This window comes from Athene cunicularia, assembly GCF_003259725.1.
Source record: "Athene cunicularia isolate RWA chromosome 17 unlocalized genomic scaffold, athCun1 chr17_part1, whole genome shotgun sequence".
In the NCBI taxonomy this organism is placed as follows: domain Eukaryota; kingdom Metazoa; phylum Chordata; class Aves; order Strigiformes; family Strigidae; genus Athene; species Athene cunicularia.
In genome coordinates, this window is record NW_020799122.1 from 3695231 (window position 1) to 3711867 (window position 16637).

The 16637-nt window shown below is 47.4% G+C and overlaps 1 protein-coding gene across 1 annotated transcript in view; it reads right to left on the bottom strand.

The window, feature by feature from the left end:
• Positions 1-16637, bottom strand: part of LOC113486591 (collagen alpha-1(V) chain-like) — a 33854-nt gene that overhangs the window by 398 nt on the left and 16819 nt on the right. The window lies entirely within an intron of this gene.

The following is a 16637-nucleotide window of genomic DNA, read 5'->3' on the forward strand; positions in this document are numbered from 1 at the left end:
GGGGGGGGGGGGGGGGGGGGGGGGGGGGGGGGGGGAATCTTATTTAATAATAGAAAAACATGGCTAAGGCATCAGGGGAAAAAGAAGGAGTATTACAGCAAAACTGGGAGGATGACTTGGGCATATAATAGGAACCAGAAGCTCTGAACGGAGCCTGGCCAGACCAGCAAACAGCCCTGTGGAAAACCAAAGGATATTTTTAAAAAATACGGGCCAAATCTGCCTTTGTGCATGTAAACTCCACGCGGTCCAGCCGCGGGTGCCGCTGGGTCCATAGGGAGCTCAGCCTCCCATGTACACGTACCCTTGACTTCACCAAAAAAAAAAAAAAAAAAGCTTTTTTACATTTTTGGCAGAAATCCACCAGGGAAGGAGGTTGCAAGGACCATGGGGACCTGGCCGCATCCTGCCTGGCTCTGAGGGGCAGGGGCAGCTTGTGGCTGCCTGGGGTTTCCCTCCTTGAATTCCGGGTTATCACCCATCTCTGCAGCGATTCACGGTGATGTCTGGGCAGCTCTCAGATGCTAGACAAGCTAGACTAAAACTGAGCGTTGGTTTAAGCTTATTAGTCATTGTTTCCTGCGAATAACCTTTACGAAATTAACAGAAGTGTCTGCAACGTGGTTTTCAATTTTCTATTTTAAGAGAAATAGTCTTTCCTTCCCTTTTTTTTTAATTTTTCTTTTAATAAATCCACAGAGCAGTTCTGTCATTACTGTTCTGGCTTTTTTGTTTTCGACGTGACCACCAAAAATGAGGATACAGTACTGGGAAAATAGAAAATGCCACATTTTTGTCTCAAAGAACCTTTCCCATTTCCAGCCAGTTCTGGCCACCACCCGACAACGTGACCTGCTTGGGGAACTTGGGCATGGTGTGACCTAGAGGACATCACCCAGCCCTGAGCAGAGAGTAGCAGGAGCTGGGGGGTGTTACGGGATTACTCCCAGCTAGTTTTAACCATCCCCGTCTTCAAAGGCCGTTCAGAACAGAACAGGCTGCCCCTCTGGAGCTCCCTCCAGCAGAGGATGCCCAACCTGGCCAAGGCAATTCGCCTAAAGCTGATGATGTGAAGATCCTTCCAGCTGCTATTTCTGCACACAGGACCTCAACCACCCCCCGCACCTCACTGACAACCTGACTTAAGCCATTTGTGCCCTTCTCTCACTGAGGTGGTTAAAGCTCCCCAGTTTCCACAGGGTTACGGAGAGTTTCCAGTGCTGTGGGGATAAGCTGAAATAAAACAGCCACAAAAGCAGACTTGGTACTTGTATCCGAGAGGCAAGGAAGGAAGGCTGAAAGCTTTTTCTGCTTGATAAGGTTGGATTTACACCTCAAGGGGAGCTGATAATCTGGATCCTCTAAGTGACCAGGACTATAACTGTGTTTCCTCAGGGAAGAGATAAAGCAAAGAAAGACACGTTGGCTAAACACGGTGCAAAAGGTTAAGCGGAAGAGAATTTGCTAAGGCTGAGTTTGCTTTTAATTTCAGCTGATGGCAGCTCCTGAGCTATCCATGGAGAGAAATCCTGGCTTCGTCCCACCCTGCTTTCCGGCAGAACAACAGAAACCGAGCATCCTCTGGGTCTGATGGCTCGAGGCACTGGCAGTGCCTCTGAGTACATGGAAAGACATCACCTGCAGGTCCCAGGAGCCACAGGCTCAAGTCTTGGGCCCACAGTCGAAATCCCAACCTCACTCAACACAGCAAAGGACAGCGCTGACCCAGCAGTTGCTGCTGGGTGAGTGGGGGAAGATGCACAAGAGAAGCTTCCAGCTAGTTCTGGGTCAAGAACACATGAAAATCAGTGCATAACTGAATAAATTTGGTACGCAAAGGGTGCCAGGAAAAAACGTGAGCCACATCAGACTGCTCCTTCAGAGCTCACCACGCTTCATGAGCATCATTCAACGTGCCTGCTATTTTCCCATTTCCTTTTCAAACCCAGTCACCCTGCCCAGCAAAGTTCATCCTTTTCTCGTTGTTCCACCAGCAGCAATGCAAGCGTGTAAAAAAAAAAAATAATAAAAGAGTATGGAAAACCAAATGCACCCAATTTTGGAGGAATGGGAGGCCCAGGGAGCATCTGAGCTTAAGTAGACTGACACAGGTTGAGCAGCTCAGTGGTGGGAGAAGGAGGAGATCTCACGGGGCTGCTGGACCATTCATCTTTGTTTCATTAACAGCAAGTGCACAGCACTGGTGGATACCCCGTGTTAACAGTTGTAAAAAGCAGACAGGAGTGAAACCTTGTTAGCAAGATTCCCAGTCAACTGACCTCATCCCTCAGCGCAAAACAATAAAATGGGCTAATTTAGCCTGTAATAAAAAGCCCCACTATCTGAACTTCACAAAAGATGCACAAAGCTCTGCTGTCAAGAGCCCCATTTCTTTGATTTAAAAAGCCAACTTTAAATAGAGCAAGCCGTGCTGGGAGGTTCGCAAGCCTTTTGTGTCCTCTCAAGTGTGTTCCCGCTAATAAATTTCACCAAGAGATAGCTGCCCCCAGCCCCAGTGCGGGCTGACAAAGGCAGCAGCCAGCTCCGCTCCCTTTCCTCACTCAAGTGTCTATTTGTTTCACTGTTATGGTTACACAAAACACCCAAGCCTCTCTCCTTCCGATGTCAGCATCTGCTTTTTTCAGCAAGAGCAGCGATAACGGAGATACCATTAATTTCCTCCCCCTCTCCACACACATGCAACAACTACAGATTTTCCACAAAGCCTTTGTAAGAGAGAGAACTTAAAATTACACTGAGTGGTTTAAAGACTTTACCGGCCAAGTCATTTAGGTTTTTAACATTTATTTTCAAGTGATGATCAAGGGGGTTGGAGCATCTCCCTTATGAGGACAGGCTGAGAGAGTTGGGGGGTTCAGCCCAGAGGAGACCTTAGAGTGGCCTTCCAGTACTTAAAGGGGCTGCAGGAAAGGTGGGGTGAGACCCTTTATCAGGGGGTGTAAGGATAGGATGAGGGGTAGTGGCTTTAAACTGAAAGAGGGCAGATTTAGATTAGATATAGGGAAGATATTCTTCCCTGTGAGGGGGGCAAGGCCATGGCACAGGTTGCCCAGAGCAGCTGTGGCTGCCCCCTCCCTGGCAGGGTTCAAGGCCACGTTGGACGGGGCTTTGGGCAACCTGGGCTGGTGGAAGGTGGCCCTGCCCATGGCAGGGGAGTGGGACTGAATGGTATTTAAGGTCCCTCCCAACCCAAACCATTCTATAACGTCAAGAGATACTCAGGTTATTGGTTCATCTTTATGCTGGCTGTGTCCTTTATGCTAGGCCTGCTAACTGGCAAAACAAGGTCGCAAGAAAGTGCTCCCATAACTACAGCAACTTCTTAGCGCATGGAGGTAAGGGACAGATGTGTTTTCCTGGTTTGATAAAAAACTTGGAGGGGAAAAAAAAGGTCCATTTTTGCCTGAAAATAACCAATATTTCATTCATCAGAAGAGGTAGTTTTAAAAAGAAGGGGAATAAATCACATTCTGACCTTTATTCCTAGAGCTTCTCGTGAAGAGGAAGAGGCAGGACAGCACACTCATGAAAACGATCGTGAATTGCGAGGCTTTTATTTGCTCCTAACAGATGTAAGTGCTAACTATCAGGACCAGTAAGAATCTCTCTGACATTTATGGTAAAGCCATTTATGCCTGATGACTCATTTGCTTTATGGATTAAGTTCCATCAAGCCAGTTTAATTCAACTCCCCAGCCAGCTCCCAGACAAGACTGGAAAAGCTCTTCTGGAGCATTTTTTAACACTTATTCTATATGTGTGCAGAAATGTCGCATCACTTCCAATGACATCAACTTCAGTAACTTGGAGAAATTGCTGTGGTTCAACAAAACAAACAGCTGGCGAGGATAATCTGAGCGACTTCATCTGGCATTGGCAGCAGCTCCATAAATACTGGGATTCTTCGGGGCTCTCACTGCAACGCACCGATAATTAACTGGACTGTTGTTTCAGTTCATTACCCCAGAAGTCTTAGGGACTCTTAACATCCGTAAGAATAAATATTGCTCGATGTGCTTTTTTTAAACGCCTTCATTTAAATCTGATAACCACAGGTCCAGGATGTACAATCGTAACACACAAATCTTTTAAAATAGTGGAAGGGATTGGGACGTTGCCGAGTTTTATTACGACAAACTCTCTGGCCCATAAATGCAAACCCAGTTGGGTGGCTTAAGAGTGGCAGAGGTTCAATGCAGATCTACGATGAAGTAAAAGCTCAGTGATCTCAGCCACTAGCAAGCTTCCAAAAAATCCCAGTCTCGGAGACAGCCTGCCAGTGCTCAGATGTTCCACTTGATAAAACCTGTCATCAGCACTTGCCCACGGATGGAGGCTCTCTGCTAAGGACACAGCAGCTGCCCTGCTCCAGGCTCCCAGTGGCTCTTGGTCTGCACAGGTTGGAGGGTAAGAGTGGGACCGGACAAGTCAGTGAAGAAAAGCAAGGGGTAACCCAGATCTCACTGTGCCCCCAGCTCTGCCAAAGACCCCAAATCAGAGGTACAATAACTGCTCAGAGCATCGGGGCATCTTTTGTTGTACTGGCATCACCCCAGAGTCCCTTGTTTAAACACAGCTGCCCCAGAAAAGCAGCCAAACTGCAGCAATGGGGACAGACAAAGCCTCATCGCCCCCACCGGCCCCTGTACCTGTGTCCTGAACCAGCCACAGACAGGAGCAAGCTCATCACATGAAGCAACTGGTACCTAAAGGGCATCCTTTGGGCTTCCAGAAATTTTGCACTGCAAAATGGGAAGGCAATAGTTGAAGGTCTGACTCAAAAAAAAAAAAAAAAACAAAACCCTAAACCAAAAAACACACAACCAAAGCCTGTCTTGCACACAGTCATGAGTCAGCTACAAATACTTGGTGGTTTGGATAACCCCAACCCGGATGTTTGCTTCCCCATCCTGCGCAGAAGGGCTGCAGGAATGGACAGGGCAGCTTCGCTGCGAGCCCTCTGCTATTTCCCCTCTCGGGCTCCAGTTACCACAAGAATGGCTCCCTCTGGCTTTTGGCGCTCAGATAAGAGCCTATTCTGAGCCCTCCTTAGGAAAAAAGAAAAAAAAAAAAAAAAAAAAACAGGTTTAAGCAGAAAAGGGATAGAAATTTCACTAGAACCAAATATGGCTTCAAGGAAAAACTTCTCAAGGGCTGATCAGAGTTTCCCTTTCTCACTGCATCTCCATCGGGGAGAGGAGGTATCCTAAGAAACCCTGCTCCCGTGACACATTGGCGTGGTACCGCATCCACACCCCAAAGCTAAGCCTTTGCCATTTCTGATATTAAACTTACCAAACACAAGCTACAGTAATTATCTGGACAACCCACATGCCTCTCTCCCTGACCACAGCAACAAGAAGAAAATAAGCCCTTTGGCTCAAAGGTAATTAACCTCCCCAATAATTTTCAACCTTCAGACTTTATAATCCCAGGGAGGAACCCAATTTCCTATCACGCAACAGTCCATTAACTCGTTGGTAGCCCTGGCCACTGGCTTTGCAGGAACAGGGCAGGGAAGCATGTCCCCTCTTCCCTAAACCCTCCTACCCCCCAACTCTGAGCTGTCCTCAACACCCCGACCTGCTCCCGTGGATGGAAAACACGATCAGGCAACGCCGCGTCGTGCTTCCTCCATCCGTAACCGCTGGATCCTCGGGTCGGCCACTCCATGGCTCTTTCTTAGAAAAGAGGCTTTTTGGAGCAAGGGGCTGTATTCCGTAGGTGCTTGCAGAGACCACTGCACGCTGTAGGTCTGCTGGTGTAATATCACAACACGAATTACAAGCAGTTTAGCAAGGACTCCTTACTGGAAGGGAAGGACAAGAGGAGAACAAAAGCCAGATGGCTTTGCTAATTCTGGAAAGCTCTCCTGAAGAAGCTGTCACTCTGCCAATACCCAAATACCAGTCAAGGATTCAAGTCATTAGCAGAGCTGGAGACACCAATATGAGGGTTCACTTCCAGGCAGCTACTTCCCCCTGACACCTCGCCCCAGCCCCAATAACCACACGACGTAAATAATGCCCTACCCTAATATCAACACTCCCCCAGCACAACACCGAGCACCCTCTGCACTTGCTGAAGCAAATGCAAAGCCTGAGCTTATGCCAAAGCCCTTTTTTGTTTAAGTGACAATGCAGAGCTCGTTCCCAAAGACAATATACACCGTATTCATCAGCAGGATGGATTATTTACACGACAGCGCTTTACAGGCGATGGATGGACCCATCCACCATTCCCATTTCCTATCCTCAATGGGAGAAAGATTTGCTTGCCTTTCCAAATGGCTGAATTTGTCAAGCCCATTAATCATTGCTGAATTCTTCCTGCCACACTTTCCCCGGAATTCTCACCAAATCCAGACAGCCCAGAGCCCCTCTGCTCTCTCCAGTCACCCTTGTCTCAGCCCTCTGGTCCACTGAACCATCAAGTCCTGCCCCAAGAGCTTCTCATGTAGGGACTGGCAATGCCCTGAGCAGAAAAGGGACAAGATGAAAAAACCTGACCAAGCTCAAATGGATGTTTAATGATGGGGCAAGAGCCCAAGCTGAGCTCCAGACTCACCACCCGGACCACCCGGTCCCATCCTCCCTGCACCAGCCCCCTATCCCTTCACTGCCAACACTGATTCATGCCCAGGCACGTTGCCTAATTGAAACCTCCATCCTTTCAGAAAAGACATCTAATCGCCAGTTTAAAGATCCCAAAAAGCTCTGGGGCTGCTTTATGCTTTGAGGCAATTGTACTTCACCTTATTCAACCCTGACCCTGACTGAAGGAGGCCGCAGTGCTGAGATGAAGCATCCGAGTGCATCATTGTTACCCTGCCGCTCCCACCAAAATGAGTGTTGCTTCCAGTGGGTGACATGTCTTTCCTACCTCAAAGCTGATGCCTAGACCTTGGAGGACAGTTTTTGTTCAAAAATTTACCAAATGGGTGGAAAAACTCAGATAAGGCAAGTTAGCAACCTGTCATTTAAGATCCAGGAACTCGGGGGACGCAGCATGGAGAGAAAAACAATCCTTAAGAAGGGGGCAGCTTGGAAAACAGGTGGCATTGGCAAAGGAACAAAAAGCATCAATTCTACAAAGTATTTACAGCGAGGCCATCATAGCACTGCCTTTCTCCAGCGTTTTTGTTTCAGAGCTGGAACAGCCACGGCTGGGACAGGGCCGTGTCCCTTTGCGGGTCCACCCCACGCAGCCACGACACCAGTGGGGCAGGACCCACAGAGCCGGGCTGCACGAGGAGCACGACTGCTGGCAGGGAGGAGGATTTACTCCAGCAAATGGGAAAATTTAAGATAGAAAAAAAATAAATAAAAGAAAATCTGATGGTAGACACGGCCAGCAGAGCAGAAACTGTGGTTTAAATCTCTTGCCCTTACGACGCCGGCTGAGAGGCTCCGGCAGGAGCATCCCAGGTCAGGCAGCACAGGGCAGGAGGCACCATCCGTCCCACGCACGTACCGGGGGACGCGTCCAGCTTTCCCTTGACTCATGTCTGGTGCTGCAAACCACCAGACATCGGCTGTGCGCTCCATAGCCGACAAGTACTTTTAAGAACTGCTGCAGCTCATGGCAAAGGGAGCAGGACCCACCCAGAGAAGAAATGACTCCTCAGCTTCTGTTTATCCTCACGCCTTACAGCTCTGTGCAGGCGGCCTTACATCAGCTGCTGCAAATGTGGTGGCATCACCATCAGACTGCTGTTCTTTAGAACAGAGTATTTGCCAGCTTTGATTTTCCTTTCCGCTGCAAGCTCCCTGCTCCCCTGCTAACCCAGGCCTCTCTTCAAAGTGCTGCCATCCACCGGGCCAGCGCTCTGCCATTGATTTATCTGCATCCCTCCTCTTCTGAGCGAGCACAAACACCGTAACTCTTTCAACGGGATGGGAAGGTACGCCCAGGGCAAAGCAGCAGCCAAGCGGTAGGGACTGCAGGAAAGAAAAAGGCAGCCAAGATGCCTTAAAAAAAAATAAAGAAAATAGAAAGACCTGCTAAAAACACCCGAAGAGACAGATATCCTTAAATCAACAACCATCGTGCTCAGACGTTCAGCTCCGCTGGCTATTTTTATATATTTATGTCTGTTAAACAAACCACAATTTATCTGCTAGGAGTTTTGGGCGTGAAACAATCAGTTATGGACACAAAAAGCGGGATGTGACTGAACGGCTTCCCCTACTCTGCGGCCGCAGCCTGGAAGGACGGACAGACAGGGAGAGGGGGCTGCATGGACCGGTGTGACAAAAGGCTGCTTTATATTCACTCCTTCTCTCCAGCCTGGCCAAGCACTGTGGTAACACAGGCAAAAATAACATGAGAGGTTTCTGCAGCTATTTTGCGAAGAGGGGAAAAATAATAGCTCACAGTTCAGGGTTTTTTAAAGGAGAGAAAAAAAAAAAAAAAAAAGGAAAGAAGAAACCCCTGACAGTCCCACCTCTCTCCAGCCCAATAAAGAGAGGACGTTACTCTCAAATTTCATTTTCCTATTGTAGAGTCAGTCTTTATATTTGCAAAATGAGCATTTTAAAACTTTTTTACTAAATTGCGTGTTCTGGGCAGATGGTCTGAACCCCCCCAGCAGATTAGAAACATATGTGAAGAACAAGGAATCTAAACCACACGATTTTATTAAACTGCATGACTTCTAGTTCGAATTTCATCACCTTGAAGTAAATATTTTCTCTCTAAAGTAGCAGCTGCATGTTCGGTTACCCATAATAGATGCTTCATATATGTACACACAGGTGCCCATACATGCATGTCCCATGTTTGCTGATAAACTTTTAGATGTCAACGAGACCACACAGCTGAAGCTGATTTTGCAATTTTTCTTTTAAAAACAACCTGCCTGTGCATGCACACACGCAACCTAAAAAAAAATAAATTACAGCTGCAAGGGTTCCAAAATGTCAGAAATATCAGATTTAAAGTTGCATGCCCTAAATCTATCACTCTGTACAGACATATTAGCATATAGTCTTTAATTATTAACCAGGAACATGCTATTTTTCCAGAGTACTTCCACCTCACGGGGTACGTGAGCGATGAGGACGCTTTCCTCCGCAGCCCCTTTGCATGATTCTCTAAGCTCCGCTTTGCACCCGCGGTGTTTGCAGACATGTTCTGCACATCCATGCAGCATATCTAAGCATATATATTTTTAAGTGTGACACCTATAGATACCTACGTTAAGCACTGCTGACTTAGAAGAAAGCACCATCCAGATTTGGGTACTTTTGAAAGACTCTGACTTCCTAATGACTTAGTTTCCACTTCTGGCATGGGACATGCACCCTGCTAAAGCCTGACATATCCCTAGCAGCTTTCCTAAAGCCAGGGCTTAATCCTTATCCCTGGCCTCTTCCTGTGAAAGCTGGGACATGTCAAACGCAGCTATCAGCGGGTGTTTACAGAGCGCCCGGGCATCGCCTCCGGAGCGGAGCACGCGTTTCCTGATGGAGCACGCCACGTCCGCAGGGATGGACCCGGCCAGCACAGCCTCAGGAGCCCACACCAGAGGCACTGACCTTACCACGAAGCGACCTGCAGCCAAGGGCAGGCTCCCTGTCCCACCCAGCCCTTTGGAGGACACCAGTGCTCTCCACCAGCCCTAAGCATCTGCTCTGAAGGGCTGACCCAAGCCAGCTTGAAGCCAGCTGACCATGTGCCATTTACCCCCCTCTCTGTCACCCAAGCCAAGCCCTAATCATCTCTGGGATTTCCATCACCTGCAGCAGATGCAAAGCCAAGCCACAAGACCAGCTCATGGTACCCACCAGGGATCTGATTTCACCCCTGCCACACAAGAAGCTGAGGAACACCATCTCCAGGGGGACCTTAGGGCTGGAGGATGAGAACTGTGTCCATCTACAAGAAGCAGCCTGCTGTGGTTCTCCTGGCCAGCTGGGGACCATCCTCAGCTCACACTGTTCTCCTGAGAAACCATTAACAGATCTCCTGCAGTAACACTTTCCCCGAAATGGGGCCAGGAGCTTCAGTGGCTCACTGGGTCTGAGTCACCAAAGGCCCCAGAGGTTCTTGTAGCTGTGGGATGGAAACCTTGCAATGCAATCTATCTAGACTATGCTACTAACCAGGCTTGACTGGAAGAAATAGCTCCTTTGCTGGTTTATTTTTGAGTTGCTGGCTGGGCAAAGGTGTTCCTTCTATTTCAGGGGAAGAGTGAAATTCAAAAAAAAAAAAAAGGTAAAAAACCTGACTGCAGAGAACCCTTCCCAAAGTGACTCAGTTTTCTTTGGCTGCTCCAAAACTCTCATGAACATGGTAAATAGTCTGACTCTTTTCCCCTCTCCAGTTTTGACTGAAAAATAGGAAACTCAATTCTGAGAAGAGCTGGAATGAGAGAAAAGCAGGTTTAGACTGCACGCAGGGCCAGCTTGGCAGAAGGACTTGGCACATTTGCGCCATCTCCTAGGGAATGTGCAAGATGTTAAGGTCAGACCTGCTGTAGGTTCTCGGGAGACCTGATCTGTCGTTGTTCCTTGTGTGGGATCTTAAATGTTGCCTCCATTCAGCTAGGCAGAACCAGTTCTTGGCATTTTTTGCCAGCACAAAGACTTCGAGCAGAACTGGGTCTCTCCCTACAAGGACCCTACCTAGAGGAAGTACTTGGAGTAGAGCTGTTGTAGGTAGGCTAGAGGGAAACACCTTCACCAATGAAACAACCCAACCTTCTGGCCACCTCTGTAATTACAACTGCTAGCAACTAAATAATTCCGTATACCAGAAACCACACTGAAAATTATTTAACTTGAAGGTTTAAACTAATACATTAGGAAGCATTCTCCTCTAATGAATTCATTAGGACAGCAATACCTTTTTTTTTTTTTTTTTTTTTTTTTTTTTTTTTGGCTGGTTTCCCCTGAAAACAAGCCATGTGTGATCTCTTTGTGCAGCCACAGGTGTGTCCGTCTGTCTCAATAACTCTTGAATCTGATAGCTGATTTCAATCACTTTTGACAGAGGAAAAAGGCTCAGGATAATTAAACTCCTATAAATGTCATGGAAACAGACAGCTGGATAAAAGAAAGGCATCATACAAGTTCACTGTCTGAGGGGAGGCTTTGCGGTGAGCTCCCATCTGATCTGATACAGGCATGCACAGTGAGAACTCATCTCTTCAACGTTCCTACCATAAGAAAAGTTTAAGCAACCACGAGACACAAATTAAAAGGACTCTAGACCCGACTAATCTCAAGGCATCTCTGAGATTCCCAATTCCCACAATAACTGGAAAAAGAGGAGCCTGAAGCACCACAAAATAAGCAGTTGTTGTGTTTCTGCCTACACATGGGAAACACCCTCTTAGTTTTCCAGAGCCAAGAAGAACGGAGGAGAAAACCAACCATCTCCAGGTGTCAGCTGAGCAGCTCCCCTGGCAGCTCTCAGGGCAACATCACAGGACACAGCAGAGCCCACGGATTTGTTTCTACCTGTCCTCAGGTGCTGGCCACGTTCACGCTGGCACTGCCACCCAGAAAACCTCGGATGAGCCTTTACTCAGAGTAGCTTATGCATCTGCACGACAGACGTGTAATCGTTACTGGCTCTCCAGCAAACACACAAGGAGCAAACCCTTAGAGTTATTTTTTCCCCCCCCATATGACCACACAGCAGCTTGTCACTCTGTGATTTCTGCCTTCAAACTCTTCATTTGGTAACTTAAAAAAATCAGCATTTATGTCACGCTCTGCAAAATTACAGCCTTGATCCCTAAAAATAGAGCCCCCACAATCCCCATGCGCTCCGGTATCGCTGTCTTTACATCTAGTCCAAGCACAACCTTTATAGCGTGGTCACTATAGAACCGTTGGGTTTATTCCTCTCCAGGTTACAAATGCTTAGCCAGGAATAGTGTAAGTCTATAGGAGAGCTTTGAAAAAAGAATGCTTTAAAAACGGCTCAAAAATCGTACCGCTGAGTCCACAGGTATTCTTCAATAGATGCACCCACCGTCTGTTTACAATATGAACACCAGCTGAGAGCAACTTCATAGCAACAGATTATTTAAAACAGAAGTTAGCAGATACCTACCCAGAATTTAGACTTTTTTTTTTTTCTCCTCTCTCCTTTTTATTGTCTCTTCTAAAGTGTTTGCAAAATAACAAGCCTGAATAACTCCTCAGCAGAAGTTTTTTCAATCCCTTCCTTCCGATTGTTTTCCGATAGAAGCCCATTTGGCTCAGGACTATTCACACAGTCGTGGTTTTGTTCCCTAATTGAAGCATCAAGTCAGATTATGCTTCTGAACCCTTGCAAGTAGCAAATTAGACTATTCAAAAAAAAAAAAATCTCTTAATACTTACTCATAAAGTTTGCTTCTATGGATATGCTTAAGCAGGGCAACTCGGGAGGCACCTGGCAGTGGGCTTTTGCAACTGTAGCCTCCCCTTGACCGTCAAGGAAAGCAGTTTTCATGCAAGGATAAAAATAAGAGGACAGTGTGACAAGGTGGTGCTCTCTCTGACAGCCAGCACAAGTGCCCGCTGTGACAGCAGGGCTCAGAGCCCACTGACCAGTGATGCCGACTGCTGGGACAATCAGGGAAGGTACCAGAACCAGGCAAGGTTTGGCTTAGCATCAGTGGTTAAAATGAAAAGGAAAAAAAAAAAAAAAAATTAACCTCCTCTGCATGCACACCCTGACAGCTGCTCCTGTGGCTCTCTGTCCGGGTGCTCATCACTTCAGCAGTGCCCCAGGAACAGGGTGAGGGTCCAGCACAGGTCGGCACTGCCAGGACAACAGCCCAAAGAACTCACATTCAGGCCCACTGGAAAGCCCTGTGGGGTGGTGATAGCCCACACATTGTGGGAGGATTTTACATACAGGGAGGTTAGTGTCAGCCTAACCTTCCCCTGTCCAGCATGGAAATTAAAAAAAAAAACCTAAACAAACAAACATGAAAGCCCATCCCAGGCCTCTGAGAAATGAATAGGACAAACTGAATGGATGCCATTGTCCATCATGATCTGCCAGCCCTTTAACTAGCAGTTAATATAGCTGAGAGGGAGAGAAGATGAAACAACAAGCAATTTTGAAATAACACCCTCATTTTGCATCTGGTGTATTCCAAATCACACTGCCTTTCTGAAGCATACGCTCGATATCCTGCACTCCGTAGAACAGGCTGAAAACAGGTATTTTCTCCATTCTCCTCATCATATTCATTAAGAATTCCTGGAAGAAACCCAAGTCCCCATTTGTCCTTGTCCTCCACTGCTCTCTGAGCACCAGGTAGCCCAAGGCAGCCCAGCTCTCCATCACCAGTGCCACCACTCTCCAGGTCCCAGTTGTCACCACCCAAAGGTCACCCCCATTGTAGCAGGATCCAACACACGTGGTCCGAGGAGCCCCACAGCCTGGCTGGTGCCCCCATCCACAGTCAGAGGGTCAGCTCTGGGCAGTGCCCCTTTATCCAGGCTACATTTCTCATAGAAAAGGAGGAAATTGCAACGTTTTCCTTGGAGAGGAGATGCAGCCTAGACGGGAGAACTCAGTCTCTGAAAACTCCACGTAAACCCAAATTAGAGCCCGCAAGGCTGCCAAAGGCTGCCCAGCCTTCCCATTTCTTCTTGTGGTCGTCCAGACCTGACCACATACTCGAGTTCCCTATTTTCTTTCCCATTTCATTTAGTGCTGCCTTTCCCCCATCCAACTTCACCTCCTGATGTCACTGCCTTACCAAGGGCTGATCACGCTGTTCCAAGTTTCCCCTCTCCATCCAAATCAAATAATCCACTAATAACCAAGCTAAAGGGCTTGCTTTTTCCTATAGAAGTTATTTTTTCAATGACATATGTGTGAACCATAAGGGATAGTTTAAAAACAGATTCTCCCTCATTACAAGCTGCGGCACAGCACATCGCGGCGTTGCTCTTTTGTGTCTTCCCCTCCGTGCTGAACGATGCCGTTTCCTGGCTCCGGTTTCACGTTGATTTATTTCCCTTTCATCTATGGAAAATTAGGAACGAGATCAGCTTCTGCTGGCTGCGCCGCCCACACGAAGCTGGATACGCCAGCGTATTGTAAGGGGGACTCTCACAGTGGAAAATATGTAGTAAAGCGCAGCTCTTGGCTTAAGTTACATATTTGAAAAGTCGCTGTTGGAGCTGCGCTGAGCCAAAGTGGAGGCAGTTGCTCAGTTTTTACTCAGCCCTGTGTAAACAGGGTCGCGGTGTCTTCCTGGGAGGCGTTGGTCCCAATGACCCAAAAAGCTTTGGGCTTCATGCCCACCCCTGGCTACGATGGCAGTGGGGGATGCAAAGGAAAGGAGGGTCTAGGGAAGGTGTTGAACAGTTTCAAGAGAAAGGTGCAGAGCAGCGTGTCTTGGTACAAAAAAGGAGGTGGCAGGAAGGAAATTCAATCCAAGGTCTCCATCAAACATCTAGCCATGACCATCCGTGATGGTCAAACACAGCAGAGGACATTTCACAGCTCGACCACACAACTCACACCACCGCTACAAGGGCAGGATAAAGCAACCTAGGGCAGTCCCATGCTGCTGCTGTGGATTTCCCATCCTCTCCCCTTAAACACTTCCAGGATGAAACCCCAGGCGAGCCTTCAGACAGCTCCCAAAGCCCATGGCTCATTTTGGAAAGCATCAGCCTCCCCCATTCTGGGCTCACTTCCATCACCAAAGGGTGGCTCTTTGCTTCTAGCAGCACATCAGGGCTTCCTGCTCCCATCCCACAACAGCTGGAGCTCTTCTGAGCACTAAGGTACCTAAAAGCTGCACATCCCTTGCTTTTACTCCTTTTTTTTTTTTTTTTTTTTTCCACAGACAGCCTCTCCATCCCCCAACTGCCACAACCCCAAGATCCACCCTGAGGTTTTATCCTCAGCCTTCCACACGGAGGTGGCTCAGGATCAAGGGTTTTGTATACACAGAGGCTTTTAATCAGGACTTGGAATGTTTTCTGCCCCAGGAGGTAAATACAGAATCCAGGTTTTATGGATTAAAGGGAATAGGGGAAAAATAGACCTGGCTGCCAAAGTTATCTCAGGATATAAGTGGGATTACATGCTTAGCCATGGGGATATCTGCTGACACACACAGAATTTAACTTAACACCAAATTTTGGTTGGGAAAGAAATTTTCCTGCATTTGGCAGACGACAAATCACCAAGCCACGGAGCAATGAGCAGGACACATCTGCTGGGACCACCCGAGAAGGAAGCTTTTATGCAGGTTCCTATTGCTATTTCCCACCATTGCTGCAAATTTGGCCAGGAAAGAGGTGAAAATGGATAGCTGAGCTAGTGTGCACACATAGGAGCAACACCTCTCATCCATACACTTTCTCCAGGGAAATGGGCTGTCTCCTTGCTGATGTTCACACATCTCTCATCTCCATGTTCCAAAGTATTTTTGCAATTGCGTTTCACCACTGTTAATTGTCCATAAAAGTTGATTTGGTTGGGTTGGGTTTTTTTTAATTCCTGCAACAGAACCTCTACGCAGCATCTCCCATCTCAAACTCAGTATTTAAACACTCTTGCTTTTAAACACAAAACCCTGTGTAGCTCCTGTAACAAAGCTAATTGGGCACTACCCAAGCTTTTCATCCCAAGAAAGGGAGCTGGGTTTGTACACCCTATGGCCTGAGGAGAAAATGTGAAGTTCAGCTCAGAAATGGGGTTATCTGGACAAAACCCCTTAAGGAACAGGAACGGATGCAGCGTGACCAGAAGTAGCTGAGCATCACAGCTCAGATTTCAGTATTCTAAGCAGCAAGCTGGAAGAGGGTAAATATAATTTGCAGATAAATTTGCTTATGCAAGGCATCAAAGCCTCAGGAAAACCTTGCGATGTTTGCAGACATTCCAGAGCAGAGAACAGTGCACAAAAGTAATATTCACCACAAATTCTCTCATCTCCCCACACATTTCGCTTCAGTGGCCAAAGCACTGTTTGTTCAAGCAGACTTGACCTCCTGAACCGCAGCCAGTATGTGGCTACGTGTGGAGAACAATGAGCCCACGGTTAGAGACTTTTTTCCGTGTTCTTGGAGGGAATAGAAAACACACATACACACAAATACACATCCAATATTCTGCACAAGTCATTAGGAATACCCTCTTCCAGCTCCCATCCCCAGGGTGATGTATTTATTGTGAACATATACATTCGATCCCGCTCGGCTCTGTCAAAGTAGTACACCTGCATGCTGGGGATGTCTGGAGCAGGCTAGGATTTTCCTTTGGGCTTTGGCAAGCAGCCCAGACTGCCTCAAAAAAAAAAATTTAAAAAAGAGGCCTCACCATGTGTAAGGAACATGGGTTTCATTTGTTCGTACCTAAGTGACAAGGGAATGGGTTGAACGCAAAGTCAACTAAGAGGCTGCTATGTTAGGATGGTCTTTTCTCTGCTGAATTTAGTCTGGCCTTGCTGCAAATAGAGGCTACGTGCATAAAGCCCTAGCTTAAGGAAATGACAGACTTCAAGCAGTGTCCTGTAAAGGCAGGACACAGAGATAAAAACCTACATTTCACAGAAACAACAGCTTGGGCACTGCCAGGTCAACAAGGACAAACACACCTTCCTGCCTGACCACCCTACTGCAGAGCTCAGTGCTCACCAT